Here is a 16,496-nt window from a genome sequence, read left to right as displayed (position 1 = left end):
CCCGCACCTCTCCGTGTCCTGGAGAGGCCCTTCGGGACAACACTTCGGTGTTGGCCGTAGCAGTGGGTGGACAGGCCGATGGAGGCGACTCACTCGCCATCATGTCAGAACCCAGTGAATTCCTAGAGGATGATGATTGCCAGGGGAGATCGCGGGCCGGACTACAATACATGATTCTGTGCATTGGAATCACAAGGCATAAAGCCGGATACATACATTATCCTTAAATACTTACGATTCGGCTGAGGGCTTCGGCCTGGGGTTCCATTCGGGCATGGCTTTGGCGTCTGATTATGAATCATCTGAAAGGAAAAGTTTCCCCTTCTTGGATGCTTTTGCCTCTAGATCTGCAAAAGCTCCCCTTTTATTCTACTCCCCTTAGGGGGAGAATTGTTCTCCTCCTCTTCCTCCTCGTTTTCATCGTGGGAGGAGAGAGCTTCAGTATCTTCGGATGTAATGTCCGAAGTACCTTTTCGGTGAAGGCCACTTCGGACCTTCTAGCCCTTCTTTTCCAGCGCCTGGTACGGCGCCGGAACCAACATCTTCGTCAGAAGAGGTATAGCTGGGTCCTTCGGCAGGGGAGCCGGACAATTGATCCACTCTGACTTCCTCGTCCAGCCCTAGGAGACATGGGGAGGGGTTAGACTTACCCCTTGGATCTACAAATCGAGGATATGATTAGAAATCCGAAAGACTTACTAGAGTGGCTGGGTGAGCGCAGTCATGGCCGAGGTCTTCGGTCGTTGGCGGCCATGATGTTTGGGCCTTGAACATCAGTTCCCATATATCTTCGTGCTTCATGCCTAAGAACCACTACAAGGTTCGAGGACTTGCCGGATCGAACTCCCACATATTGGAAGCCCATCATTGGCAGGGAAGAATCCGGCGAAATAGCATAACCTGGATCACGCTGGCGAGGCTGGTGTTCTTGTCCACCATTCTCTTGACACGGTTTTGCAATTTCATCACCTCATCGGATGATTCCCCATCTAGGCCCTTCTTGAGCCATGATGTGAGCCGCCTTGGCGGACCAGTTTTGAACTTAGGAGTGGTGGCCCTTGAGGCGTCGCGAGGTTCCGTAACATAGAACCACTCCTGTTGCCACCCCTTCACAGTCTCTATGAAGGTCCCCTTGGGCCAGCTGGCATTAGGGATCTTGCTCACCATGGCGCCTCCGCACTCTACATGTTAGCCCTCAACCACCTTCGGCTTAACATTGAATACCTTGAGCCATAGGCTGAAGTGGGGGGATGCGGAGTGTCGGTGTCAAAACCGGCGGATCTCGGGTAGGGGGTCCCGAACTGTGCGTTTGAGGTTGATGGTAACAGGAGACAGGGGACACGATGTTTATCCAGGTTTGGGCCCTCTTGATGGAGGTAAAACCCTGCGTCCTGCTTGATTAATATTGATGAGTATGGGGGTTTACAAGAGTTGATCTACCACGAGATCGTAATGGCTAAAACCCTAGAAGTCTAGCCTATGTGATTATGATTGTCTCCACAGACTAAACCCTCCTGGTTTATATAGACACCGGAGGAGACTAGGGTTATACAAAGTCGGTTACAAAGAAAGGAATCTTCATATCCGAATGCCAAGCTTGCCATCCACACCAAGGAGAGTCCCATCCGGACACAGGTGAGAGTCTTCGGTCTTGCATCTTCATAGCCCATTAGTCCGGCCCATGTCCAATAGGCCGGACGCCCGAGGACCCCTTAGTCTAGGACTCCCTCAGTAGCCCCCGAACCAGTCTTCCAATGACGATGTGTCCGACGCATAGGTTGTCTTCGGCATTGCAAGGCGGGTTCCTCCTCCGATTACTTCAAAGTCCCCGACTTAAAGAGCAATACTCGGCTTTCCATTTAATGTGGCGCTTGTCGGCTTCCACGCCTTCCTGACTTCAGCCTCCATGTGTCGGCGAATACGAGAGGTCATAGTTTTTTGCACATATCACCCTGACCATACAAGAAAGGCACCTATTTAAAGAGATTAGATCTCAGATCCATTCCACACCCTGCGAAAAAAATCCTCAAAGCTCGCTAGGAGAAACCACTCCAACATGGCTAGCGTTCCCAGTTCTTCCTCCCGCCTCCACGGCTCCAAAAAAGGTGATTGGGAGAGATGTTCCATTTCTAACGGTCAGCTGACGAAGCTGCAAAAATAGGGCTTTCTTCCCCCCACGGATCTAGTCTCCGTCCGAGCAGGATCGACGTCCTTCAACGGCGGGGTTCAGGCGGAGAATTTCCCCAATCCATCCAGGGGGAAAGAGTGTGCTTCGCTCCCTACTTGCTAAGGGGTGTTGGATTTCCAATCCACCCATTCCTCCGAGGACTTCTAGAGTATTATGGCCTCCAACTCACAATTTTACTCCTGCCTCCATCCTACACATTGCGGGTTACGTTACTCTTTGTGATCTATTCCTGGGCTGTGAGGCCCATTTTGAGTTATGGAGGAAACTATTCTTCCTTGTCCCTCGTAACCAAGGGGGATCAATATTCGAAGTGTGAGGAGCCGAGGTATGGGGCATCGCCGGGACCGGATACCTATCCGGCACGCCGAAGAAGGCATCCGAAGAGTGGCCTTCCGAATGGTTCTATATTGACGACGTCGCTCTTCCTGACCCAGTCCGGATGGGTCTCCCCAAATTTTCAAGCGCTCCATTGAAGAAACGCCACAGCCGGCGCCCTCGGAGCCTCGAGGAGGAGGATAGCGCGAAAGTCAGTCAGTTGATGGGCAAGATTAAGATGCTCGCCCAGTCCGGATTATCAATAATTGAGGTAATGGCGATTTCTATAGTGCGCGCAGGGGGGGGGGGTCCAACCACTCCAATACAGAGGGCTTCCCATGTGGCACTATAATGGGGAAGATGACGCCTCACGCTGCGGTGGAAAGGGTCTGAAAACCCCTGCTGCTTTGGCCAAACTATTGGCCGAACTGCACAAAGGGGAGAAGGAGGAGTTCACTCGTCTCCAATGCCGAGATGGATTTTCCATGTATAATCCTCCTAGCTGCGTAAGTTCCAATTCCACCATTTTACTCAATCCTCTCCCCCAATCATTTCTAATGGATAGTAACCTATCCACACGCAACAGGAATGGCGGAAGGCTACCGAGGGGATCCATAGCCCCGCCCCTATCCGGAGGGTCACAACCGGGACCTTGACCCCGGATTCGAAGAGGATCCGGACATATTTGTGGAGCTTGAAAATGGAGTGTTCTACCAGACGAGCTATGATGGTATGGAAGTGCCCATCATTGCCGATTATCCCGGCCTCCTCCCTGCTTCGCATGTAAGTAATTTTAACAGACACCTTCTTTGAAAGAGCTTCCTTATTATGCCTCACCCACTGCACTATTTCGTGCTCCAAAGGGGAGGCGCTCGACGCCGCAATGTGCACCAGAAGCATCTCCGAGGAGAGCGGAGCCCACGCCGAGCACGTCTTGGAAGAGAAAGGCAAACGATAATATGGCAGAACCTTCATCAAAGAGGTAAGGCTTTCTTTTAAAAATACTCCTCCTGGTCGCCACATCAAATCATGATGTCATCTGCTGCATTCTATCAGGAAAAGTGTCCGCCGGACTATGTCCGGGGATCCCGTCGGTCGTGCCTCCACTAGTCAGGTTCTAGACCCTGCCCTAAGGACAGGGGCTGACACGGGAGTGGCGCCAGACTGTCCTTCTATAGAGGATTCAGACGATATGTTCGTCACGAACTCTGAAGTGGAGAACGCAATGAATCATCATCGTTGGAGGGCCGTTCTCCATGACCCCTGCTTTTCGAAGGAGGCATTCGATGCCTTTAGCTCGGCCGATGTGTACATCCGAGCTGCTCGGGATGGACTTGCCAGAGCCACGGACCAGCATCTAAAAGATATGCGGGTAAGTGTAGATTTAATAATCATATACCAGTAGCCCCCGAGACTTAAAGCAGTTGATACAACTCATTTAAGGATCATTGTATAATCACGCACTTATGGAGAAGAATAGCCTACTGTCTCAATAGATGGTAAAGTGTCAGACTCAGCTAACTGCGACTACCGCCGAATTAGAAAAATCCAAGGAGGCGCCTCCTGGTAATGCTTCTCCGCGTCAGAAAAAAGTATAATCAAATGCCAGTTGTATTAATACTGTTGTGTTTCTGCTCACAGAATCAGTAGAGCAACTGATAGGGAAACTGAAGGAATCCCAGGCTGGTGAACAAGAGGCCAAAAGACAACATGCGGCAGGCGAACGTGTGCTGACACGAGTCAGGGATGAGAAGAACAAGCTACAGGATTCCCATACGCAACTGGGCGAAGAACTGGAAGATGTTCGAGCCCATGTAGTTGGCACCGTCAAGGAGAATAGGAGGCTACAAGGTGGCATATTCAGTATGCTCTTCAAATTTGCCTCCCTATAATTCGGTGAGGGCTGGAACTGACAGATTTATGTCTGCAGGTATGCTGACTGGCCGTCCCGAAGAGGAAATGTCCGGATCTCAAGGCGACCTGCTACAAGAGCTGTCCCAAATGCACGAGCGAGTTCGGCAAGCAATGCAGAGTGTTGCCAAGGCTTTATGGCCATCCGAGTCTCCTCCAGGAGGTATGGCGGAGCTCGTGGAGCTATTCAAAGGAGCACGGTGGCGTATTCAATTATTGAAGATATCAACCTGCCGGGAAGGTGTGCGAGAGGCCTGGGCCATGGTAAAAACACGGTATACCAAGCTTGATCAAAATCATATGGCCCAGGTCAGACCTCTAGGGTCAGATGGGAAAGAAATTCCCGTTAATTTGGTGTATTACCAAGTAGAAGTGGCCGCCAAATATTCCCAACAGGATTGTAAGCTAGATAGCCTGTTAGACGGTATAGAGGAGGAAAGTTTTGGGTCCAAGTGACTATGTACTTTCCTTGACATATTTGTCCCTAGACGAATTGTAAAACAATTGTCATGGCCGACCTTTTTGCTTAGACCTATGGATCCGAAGGTGCGGAGTGTTTTCGAATACCGGAGCGGCAAAATAGACCAGGGTATGCGTGGAAACCAGACGTAGGGGTCATAGTTGCTTGAACAGACAAGTTGTATCCGGCTAGCTATGTTATATTACATTGTGATTGTAAGCAACATCTTCCAGAGAGAATAGTTCCGTTAAGGGTTCCTTTCCCTGGGCGTACATGCGTTAATATGCATGTCCGAACTGTGATTGAAAAGATCGTAACATATGGGGGTTCATAGAGTGAGGAATATGAAAACATCTTTAGTCCGCCGACCGAATATTCCCTTAAGAACGCTAGCTTTCGGCTTCACCCAGTCTGAGGTACACATCCGGATGTCCCGGCAGTAGCAATCAAAGAGGTGCTCCCTTTATGCCCTAGTCGAACTAACGGGAACATAGGGCATAAGCACAGGAGCGAGGCAACGCTAAAACTTAAGTCATATCGATGCATATAATGGCGAAACAAAAGGTACATAGGGGGAGAAAATGCATATGTGATGAACCTGATGCTCGAAAAATAACAATAATAAGCTTCTGTGAAAGAAGCCCCCAAGTATAAAGGACGTTTACATTTGAAGATGTGTACGTCATATGTGCATGTTTTGGCCGTACGAAAGCTTTAAGGCTAAAAAAAGAAAAAGCGAAAAGAGAAGAGAAAAAATCATGGAGACAATAGGGAGAAGGAGACGAACGAAGAGTTCGGCGCTAGGCATAGAATCTTCGGAGTCTGGCCGTGTTCCAGGGGTTCGGCTCTAGGCGATTTTCTGATGCATCACGCAGGCGGTACGCTCCTCCAGTGAGAACTTCGTCAATGATGAAGGGACACTCCCACTTGGTCTTGAGTTTGTCCTTTTTCTTCTTCGGCAAGCATAGAACGAGTTCGCCAACATTATAAGTCTTGGCCCGCACTTCTCTGCTTGGATATCTGCGGCCCTGCTGTTGATAAAATGCACAATGGGATTTTGCAATATCGCGCTCCTCCTCCAGGGCATCTAAGCTGTCTTGCCGATCAAGCTCGGCCTCTCTCTCTTCGTACATGCGCACTCGAGGTGAGTCATGAATAATGTCACAGGTTAGCACAGCCTCTGCGCCGTACACCATGAATAAAGGTGTATATCCGGTAGTATGATTGGGCGTGGTCCACAACCCCCATAGTACGGAGTCTAGCTCCTCAACCCAGTGCTTGTCTGATTCTTTCAAACACCGCACTAGTATGGGTTTGATGCCGCTCATAATAAGACCATTAGCCCATTCGACTTGACCATTTGTTTGCGGATGATAAATGGAGGCATAATCGAGCTTAATGTCTAGATTAGCGCACCAAGCTTTCACCTCATCGGCTGTAAAACTGGAGCAGTTGTCGGTGATGATACTGTGTGGGACACCATAACGGTGCATGACACCGGATATAAAGGCTATCACAGGTCCGGCTTCGGCCGTTTTAACTGGTTTGGCCTCTATCCACTTAGTGAACTTATCTACCATAACCAGCAGATATGTTTTCTTATGGCTGCCTCCTTTAAGGGGTCCAACCATATCCAGCCCCTTGACCGCAAAAGGCCAAGTAATGGGGATTGTTTGTAGAGCGGTGGGCGGCATATGGCTTTGGTTGGCGAAAAGCTGGCATCCGATGCAACGTTAGACAAGGTCCTATGCATCTGCTCGGGCCGTCTGCCAATAGAAACCTGTACGGAAGGCCTTGCTTAGAAGGGCCCGAGCTGCAGCGTGGTGACCATCGAGACCGGCATGAATTTTAGCCAAGAGATGCCGCCCCTCTTCCTCGGAGATACATCTTTGAAGTGCTCCGGGAGTGCTTTTCTTGTAGAGCTCTCCTTCGTGGACCTTGTAGGCTTTAGAACGCCGAACAATGCAGCAAGCCTCATTCTGATCCTCAAGGAGCTCCCGCCTATTAAGGTAGGACAAGAAGGGTTCGGTCCATGAGGCAATGACTGCCATGATAAGATGGGCCGACGGTGTTATTTCGGTGGCTGAGCCTCCGATTATATCAGTGTGTTCGAAATCTGGGGTTATGGTCGGATCTGGACTGGTGTTGCCGCTCTCCCCTTGTCACACCATGGATGTATTAAAAAGCCTTTCCAGAAAGATGTTAGGTGGGACGGGGTTGCGCTTAGCGCCGATGCGAGCAAGGACATCCGCCGCTTTATTACTTTCTCGAGCCACATGGTGAAACTCGAGCCCCTCGAACCGAGCCGACATTTTGAGAACGGCGTTACGGTAAACCGCCATCTTCGGATCTTTGGCATCAAAATCTCCATTTATTTGAGATATTGCGAGGTTCGAGTCCCTGCGCACTTGCAGGTGTTGTTTGCCCATGGAGACAGCCATCCGAAGACCGTGCAATCAGGCCTCGTATTCGGCTGCATTGTTGGAGTCTGTGTATAATATTTGGAGTACGTATTGAACTGTGTCTCCGGTGGGGGACGTTAAGACAACACCCGCCCCTAAGCCTGCCTGCATTTTAGAACCATCGAAGTGCATGACCTAGTTGGAATATGTGCCGTACTCTTTAGGGAGTTCGGCCTCTGTCCATTCGGCGACGAAGTCCGCCAGTACTTGTGATTTGATGGCCCAACGTGGCTTATATGTTATGTCGAATGGAAGGAGCTCAATGGACCACTTGGCAATCCGGACCGTGGCGTCATGGTTATTTATTATGTCATTATGTGGTACTTCGGAAGCAACAGTGATTGAATGGAAATAGTGTCGTAGCTTCCGGGATGCCATGAAGACCACGTATCCTATCTTTTGATAATGAGGATACCGGGATTTGCATGGAGTTAGGATAGTGGATACGTAGTATACCGGCTTCTGGAGAGGGAATTTGTGTCCGTCCTCCTCTCGCTCGATGACGAGTACTGCGCTCACCACCTGGTGTGTTGCAGAGATGTATAATAACATTGGTTCACCGATGCTTGGCGTGGCCAGGATTGGGTTGCTCGCTAAAAGTGCCTTTATTTCTTCCAATCTGCCGTTGCTGCATCCGCCACTCGAAGTAGTCGGCGCATCGGAGAAGTCGATAAAGTGGCAAAGCATTTTCTCCTAGTCTGGAGATAAAGCGGCTTAAAGCTGCCATGCATCTGGCTAGTTTTTGGTCCTGTTTAAGGTCTGATGGTGTAGCCAATTGTGATAAAGCTCGGATATCGGCTGGATTTGCCTCGATTCCTCTACTAGGAAACAATAAAGCCTGATGTCTACTACAAAACCTTCTTCTTGTAGACGTTGTTGGGCCTCCAAGTGCAGAGGTTTGTAGGACAGTAGCAAATTACCCTCAAGTGGATGACCTAAGGTTTATCAATCCGTAGGAGGCGTAGGACGAAGATGGTCGCTCTCAAGCAACCCTGCAACCAAATAACAAAGAGTCTCTTGTGTCCCCAACACACCCAATACAATGGTAAATTGTATAGGTGCACAAGTTCGGCGAAGAGATGGTGATACAAGTAGTATATGGATGGTAGATAAAGGTTTTTGTAATCTGAAAATATAAAAACAGCAAGGTAACTAATGGTAAAAGTGAGCGTAAACGGTATTGCAATGCTAGGAAATAAGGCCTAGGGTTCATACTTTCACTAGTGTAAGTCCTCTCAACAATAATAACATAATTGGATCACATAACTATCCCTCAACATGCAACAAAGACTCGCTCCAAAGTCACTAATAGCGGAGAACAAATGAAGAGAATATGGTAGGGTACGAAACCACCTCAAAGTTATTCTTTCCAATCAATCCGTTGGGCTATTCCTATAAGTGTCACAAACAGCCCTAGAGTTCATACTAGAATAACACCTTAAGACACAAATCAACCAAAACCCTAATGTCACCTAGATACTCCAATGTCACCTCAAGTGTCCGTGGGTATGATTATACGATATGCATCACACAATCTCAGATTCATCTATTCAACCAACACACAGAATATCAAAGAGTGCCCCAAAGTTCCTACCGGAGAATCACGACGAAAACGTGTGCCAACCCCTATGCATACGTTCATGGGCGGAACCCACAAGTTGATCACCAAAACATACATCAAGTGAATCACGTGATATCCCATTGTCACCACAGATACGCACGGCAAGACATACATCAAGTGTTCTCAAATCTTTAAAGACTCAATCCGATAAGATAACTTCAAAGGGGAAACTCAATCCATTACAAGAGAGTAGAGGGGGAAGAAAACATCATAAGATCCAACTATAATAGCAAAGCTCACGATACATCAAGATCGTACCACCTCAAGAACACGAGAGAGAGAGAGAGAGATAGATCAAACACATAGCTACTGGTAAATACCCTCGGCCCCGAGGGAGAACTACTCCCTCCTCGTCATGGAGAGCACCGGGATGATGATGAGGAATGCTACCTAACATATTCATCATGTATTTCTCTTTATTGTAGCAAGAATATTCAGATCCATAAGATTCAAGACGAAAGTTCATATTGACATAAAAATAATAATACTTCAAGCATACTAACTAAGCAATTATGTCTTCTCAAAATAACATGGCCAAAGAAAGTGCATCCCTACAAAGTCATATAGTTTGGTCATGCTCCATTTTCGTCACACAAGAATGCTCTCATGATGCACAACGCCGATGACAAGCCAAGCAATTGTTTCATACTTTAGTAATCTAAAACTTATAAACCTTCACGCAATACATGAGCACGAACCATGGACATAGCACTATGGGTGGAATAGAATATAATGAGGGGGTTATGTGGAGAAGACAAAAAGGAGAAAGTCTCACATTGACGTGGCTAATCAATGGGCTAGGGAGATGCCCATCAATTGATGTCAATGCAAGGAGTAGGGATTGCCATGCAACGGATGCACTAGAGCTATAAATGTATGAAAGCTCAACAAAAGAAACTAAGTGGGTGTGCATCCAACTTGCTTGATCAAGAAGACCTGGGGCACTTGAGGAGGCCCATTGTTGGAATATACAAGCCAAGTTATATAATGAAAAATTCCCACTAGTATATGAAAGTGACAAAACAAGAGACTCTCTATCATGAGGATTATGGTGCTACTATGAAGCACAAGTGTGGCAAAAGATATTAGCATTGTCCCTTCTCTCTTTTTATCTCATCATTTTTTTGGGCCTTCTCTTTTTTTAACGGCCTTTCTATTTTTTTGGGCCTTCTCTTTTTTATGGCCTTTCTCTTTTTTTATTCCTCACTTGGGACAATGCTCTCGAAAATGATGATCATCACACTTCTATTTCTTTACAACTCAACGATTACAACTCGATACTTAGAACAAGATATGACTCTAAATGAATGCCTCCGGCGGTGTACCGGGATTGGGATGAATCAAGTGTGACATGTATGAAAAATTATGAACGGTGGCTTTGCCACAAATACGATGTCAACTACATGATCATGCTAAGCAATATGACAATGATGAACGTGTCATGATAAACGGAATGGTGGAAAGTTGCATGGCAATATATCTCGGAATGGCAATGGAAATGCCATAATAGGTAGGTATGGTGGCTGTTTTGAGGAAGATATAAGGAGGTTATGTGTGAAAGAGCGTATCATATCACGGGGTTTGGATGCACCGGCGAAGTTTGCACCAACTCTCAATGTGAGAAAGGGCAATGCACGGTACCGAAGAGGCTAGCAATGATGGAAGGGTGAGAGTGCGTATAATCCATGGACTCAACATTAGTCATAAAGAACTCACATACTTATTGCAAAAATCTACAAGTCATCAAAAACCTCGGCACTACGCGCATGCTCCTAGGGGGATAGATTGGTAGGAAAATACCATCGCTCGTCCCCGGCCGCCACTCATAAGACAATAAAAAAACACCTCATGTTTCGAATTTGTTACATAACGTTTACCATATGTGCATGCTACGGGACTTGCAACCTTCAACACAAGCACTTCTCAAATTCACAACTACTCAACTAGCACGACTTTGATATTATTACCTACATATCTCAAAACAATCATCAAGCATCAAACGTCTCTTAGTATTCAGTGCACTTATATGCAAGTTTTTATTATACCCATCTTGGATGCCCATCATATTAGGACTAGTTTCATAACCAAAGCAAACTACCATGTTGTTCTAAAGACTCTCAAAATAATATAAGTGAAGCATGAGAGATCAATTATTTCTATAAAATAAAACTACCACCATGCTCTAAGAAGATATAAATGAAGCACTAGAGCAACGACAAACTACTCTGAAAGATATAAGTGAAGATCAATGAGTAGTTGAGTAATTACGCAACTATGTGAAGACTCTCTAACATATAAGAATTTCAGATATTGATACTTTATTCAAACAGCAATCAAACCAAAATGAAATAAAATGACGCTCCAAGCAAAACACATATCATGTGGCGAATAAAAATATAGCTCCAAGTAAAGTTACCGATGAACGAAGACGAAAGAGGGGATGTTTTCCGGGGCATCCCCAAGCTTAGGCTCTTGGTTGTCCTTGAATATTACCTTGGGATTCCTTGGGAATCCCCAAGCTTAGGCTCTTGCCACTCCTTATTCCACATTCCATCGAATCTTTACGCAAAACTTGAAAACTTCACAACACAAAACTTAACAGAAAACTCGTAAGCTCCGTTAGCGAAAGAAAACAAAAGACCACTTCAAGTTACTGTAATGAACTCACTCTTTATTTATATTGGTGTTAAACCTACTGTATTCCAACTTCTATATGGTTTATAAACTCTTTTACTAGCCATAGATTCATTAAAATAAGCAAACAACACACGAAAAACAGTATCTGTCAAAAAACAGAACAGTCTGTAGTAATCAGGATCAAACGTATACTTCTGTAACTCCAAAAATTCTAAAATAAATTGCTGGACGTGAGTAATTTGTCTATTAATCATATGCAAAAATAATTAACTAAGTATCACTTACCAAATAAAAATGGCAGTAGTTCTCGTGAGCGCTAAAGTTTCTGTTTTTTTACAGCAAGATCAATAAGACTTTCCCCAAGTCTTCCCAACGGTTCTACTTGGCACAAACACTAATTAAACACATAAAACCACATCTAAACAGAGGCTAGATTAATTATTTATCACTAAAAAGGAACAAAAAGCAAGGAACAAAAATAAAATTGGGTTGCCTCCCAACAAGCGCCATCGTTTAACGCCCCTAGCTAGGCATGATGATTTCAATGATCCTCACATAAAAGATAAGAATTGAAACATAAAGAGAGTGTCATGAAGAATATGACTAGCACATTTAAGTCTAACCCACTTCCTATGCATAGGGATTTTGTGATCAAACAACTTATGGGAACAATAATCAACTAGCATAGGAGGGCAAAAACAAGCATAACTTCAAAACTTTAAGCACATAGAGAGGAAACTTGATATTATTGCAACTCCTACAAGTATATATTCCTCCCTCATAATAATTTTAAGTAGCATCATGAATGAATTCAACAATATAACTATCACATAAAGCATTCTTTTCATGATCTACAAGCATAGAAATTTTATTACTCTCCACATAAGCAAAATTCTTCTCATGAATAGTAGTGGAAGCAAACTCAACAAAATAACTATCATGTGAGGCATAATCCAATTGAAAACTAAAATAATTATGACAAGTTTCATGGTTATCATTATTCTTAATAGCATACAAGTCATCACAATAATCATCATAGATAGCAACTTTGTTCTCATAATCAATTGGAACCTCTTCCGGAATAGTGGATTCATCACAAAATAAAGTCATGACCTCTCCAAATCCACTTTCATCAATATAATCATCATAAATAGGAGGCATGCTTTCATCATAATAAATTTGTTCATCAAAACTTGGGGGACAAAAAATATCATCTTCATCAAACATAGCTTCCCCAAGCTTGTGGCTTTGCATATCATTAGCATCATGGATATTCAAGGAATTCATACTAACAACATTGCAATCATGCTCATCATTCAAATATTTAGTGCCAAACATTTTAATGCATTCTCCTTCTAACACTTTGTCACAATTTTCCTTTCCATCATACTCACGAAAGATATTAAAAAGATGAAACATATGAGGCAAACTCAATTCCATTTTTTTTTGTAATTTTCTTTTATAAACTAAACTAGTGATAAAACAAGAAACTAAAAGACTCGATTGCAAGATCTAAAGATATACCTTCAAGCACTCACCTCCCCGGCAACGACGCCAGAAAAGAGCTTGATGTCTACTACACAACCTTCTTCTTGTAGCGGTTGTTGGGCCTCCAAGTGTAGAGGTTCGTAGGACAGTAGAAAATTTCCCTCAAGTGGATGACCTAAGGTTTATCAATCCGTAGGAGGCGTAGGATGAAGATGGTCTCTCTCAAGCAACCCTGCAACCAAATAACAAAGAGTCTCTTGTGTCCCCAACACACCCAATACAAAGGTAAATTGTATAGGTGCACTAGTTCGGCGAAGAGATGGTGATACAAGTAGTATATGGATGGTAGATAAAGGTTTTGTAATCTGAAAATATAAAAACAGCAAGGAAATTAATGGTAAAAGTGAGCGTAAATGGTATTGCAATGCTAGGAAATAAGGCCTAGGGTTCATACTTTCACTAGTGTAAGTCCTCTCAACAATAATAACATAATTGGATCACATAACTATCCCTCAACATGCAACAAAGAGTCACTCCAAAGTCACTAATAGCGGAGAACAAACGAAGAGATTATGGTAGGGTACGAAACCACCTCAAAGTTATTTTTTCCAATCAATCCGTTGGGCTATTCCTATAAGTGTCACAAACAACCCTAGAGTTCGTACTAGAATAACACCTTAAGACACAAATCAACCAAAACCCTAATGTCACCTAGATACTCCAATGTCACCTCAAGTATCTGTGGGTATGATTATACGATATGCATCACACAATCTCAGATTCATCTATTCAACCAGCACATAGAACCTCAAAGAGTGCCCCAAAGTTCCTACCAGAGAATCACGACGAAAACGCGTGTGCCAACCCCTATGCATAGGTTCATGGGCGGAACCCGCAAGTTGATCACCAAAACATACATCAAGTGAATCACGTGATATCCCATTGGCACCACAGATACGCACGGCAAGACATACATCAAGTGTTCTCAAATCTTTAAAGACTCAATCCGATAAGATAACTTCAAAGGGGAAACTCAATCCATTACAAGAGAGTAGAGGGGGAAGAAAACATCATAAGATCCAACTATAATAGCAAAGCTCGCGATACATCAAGATCGTACCACCTCAAGAGCACGAGAGAGAGAGAGAGATCAAACACATAGCTACTGGTACATACCCTTAGCCCTGAGGGATAACTACTCCCTCCTTGTCATGGAGAGCACCGGGATGATGAAGATGGCCACCGGAGAAGGATTCCCCCTCCGGCAGGGTGCCGGAACGGGTCTAGATTGGTTTTCGGTGGCTATGGAGGCTTCTGGCGGCGGAACTCCCGATCTATTGTGCTCCCCGATTGTTTTAGGGTATATGGAGATATATAGGCAGAAGAAGTACGTCAGGGGGGCCATGAGGGGCCCATGAGGGTGGAGGGCGTGCCCAGGGGTGGGCGCGCCCCTGCCTCGTGGCTTCCTCGTTGCTTCCCTTACGTGGACTCCAAGTCTCCCGGGTTGCTTTCCTTCCAAAAATAAGTTCTGTGAAGTTTCAGGTCAATTGGACTCTGTTTGATTTTCCTTTTCTGTGATACTCTAAAACAAGGAAAAAACAGAAACTGGCACTGGCACTGGGCTCTAGGTTAATAGGTTAGTCCCAAAAATCATATAAAATAGCATATAAAGGCATATAAAACATCCTAGGTTGATAATATAATAGCATGGAACAATCAAAAATTATAGATACGTTGGAGACGTATCAAAGCCCTGCAGTTTTCTAGAGGTAATGCCGAAAAGACATTTTTCCGGATTGAGCTTAATGTCATATGTCCGGAGATTATCGAATGTGAGGTGCAAGTCGTCTTATTAATGACTCGACATGCTTAGTCTTGATGACGACGTCGTCCACATATGATTCAACTGTCTTGCCGATTTGTTTCTCCAGGCATGTTTGAATCATGCGTTGGTAGGTGGCGCCAGCGTTTTTTAGCCCAAAGGGCATAGTGTTGAAGCAGAAAGGCCCGTATGGGGTAATGAATGCCGTTGCGGCTTGGTCGGATTCCTTCATTTTAATTTGATGGTATCCGGAATATGCGTGGAGGAAACACAGTGAGTCGTGTCCTGCAGTGGCATCAATAATTTGATCGATGCGGGGGAGGGGGAAGGGATCCTTAGGGAAAGCTTTGTTGAGGTCTTTGAAATCCACGCACAGGCGCCAGGATTTATCCTTCTTTGGAACCATAACCAGGTTTGCTAGCCAGTCCGAGTGTTTTATTTCTCTGATGAATCCGGCCTCAATTAACTTGGATAGCTCCTCCCCCATAGCTTGTCGTTTGGGTTCGGAAAAGCGTCGTAGTGTTTGCTTGACCAGCTTATGTCCTTCAATATATTGAGGTTGTGCTCGGCCAACCTACGTGGGATTCCTGGCATATCAGAAGGGTGCCAGGCGAATATGTCCCAGTTCTCGTGTAGGAACGCTCGTAGTGCGGCGTCCACCATTGGGTCCAGCTGTGCCCCGATGGAGGCTGTCTTCTTTGGGTCCGTCGGGTGGACTTGAAATTTGTCTATTTCGTCTGCTGGTTTGAAGGAGGTGGATTTGGAGCGCTTATCAAGGATTATGTCGTCCCTATCCACCGTCGAGTGCAACGCGGTTAACTCTTTGGCCGCGAGGGCCTCAGATAGTGCCTCGAGGGCCAGGGATGATGTTTTGTTTTCGGCGCGGAGGGCTATATCCAGATAACTAGTGAGAGTGATAATACCGTTGGGCCCGGGAATCTTGAGCTTCATATACCCATAATGAGGTATGGCTTGGAAGCGTGTGAATGCATCTCGCCCCAACAGGGCGTGGTATCCACTGTTGAAAGGGGCCACTTGGAAGGTTATCTCTTCGGACCGATAGTTCTCCGGTGTGCCGAATACCACATCAAGTGTATTTTTTCCCGCGCATCGTGCCTCCCAACTGGAAATGATTCCTTGGAATGTCGTGCTACTTTGCTCGATATGGCTCATGTCTATTTCCATTTTATTGAGGGTATCCTCGTAGGTCAGGTTTAGTCCGCTGCCACCATCCATGAGCACTTTGGTGAGCCGAAAGCCGTCCACAATTGGATTGTGAACCAGGGCGGCTGGTGCCCGGGCTATCCGGAATTTTGGTTCCTCACTGGCATTGAAGGTTATGGCCATGTCATTCCAAGGGTGTATTGCTGTTACTTGGCAAACTTCGGCGAGGTCGCGGAGGGCCCTTTTGCGCTGATTGCTTGAAGTGAAAGTCTAGAAGACCATCAATACCCTGAGGTCGTCGCCTTCCGGGGGGTGTTGCTCTGAGGTATTTTTGGTGAGGGTATCCTCGCCACTCTTGGCCACTTGCCGGAGTATCCAACATGCTCTAAGGCTGTGGGTAGGTATGGTATCCGGTGTTGTGTGTATTT

This window comes from Triticum urartu, chromosome 7, assembly GCF_003073215.2.
Source record: "Triticum urartu cultivar G1812 chromosome 7, Tu2.1, whole genome shotgun sequence".
Classification (NCBI taxonomy): domain Eukaryota; kingdom Viridiplantae; phylum Streptophyta; class Magnoliopsida; order Poales; family Poaceae; genus Triticum; species Triticum urartu.
This window is presented reverse-complemented; position numbering follows the sequence as displayed.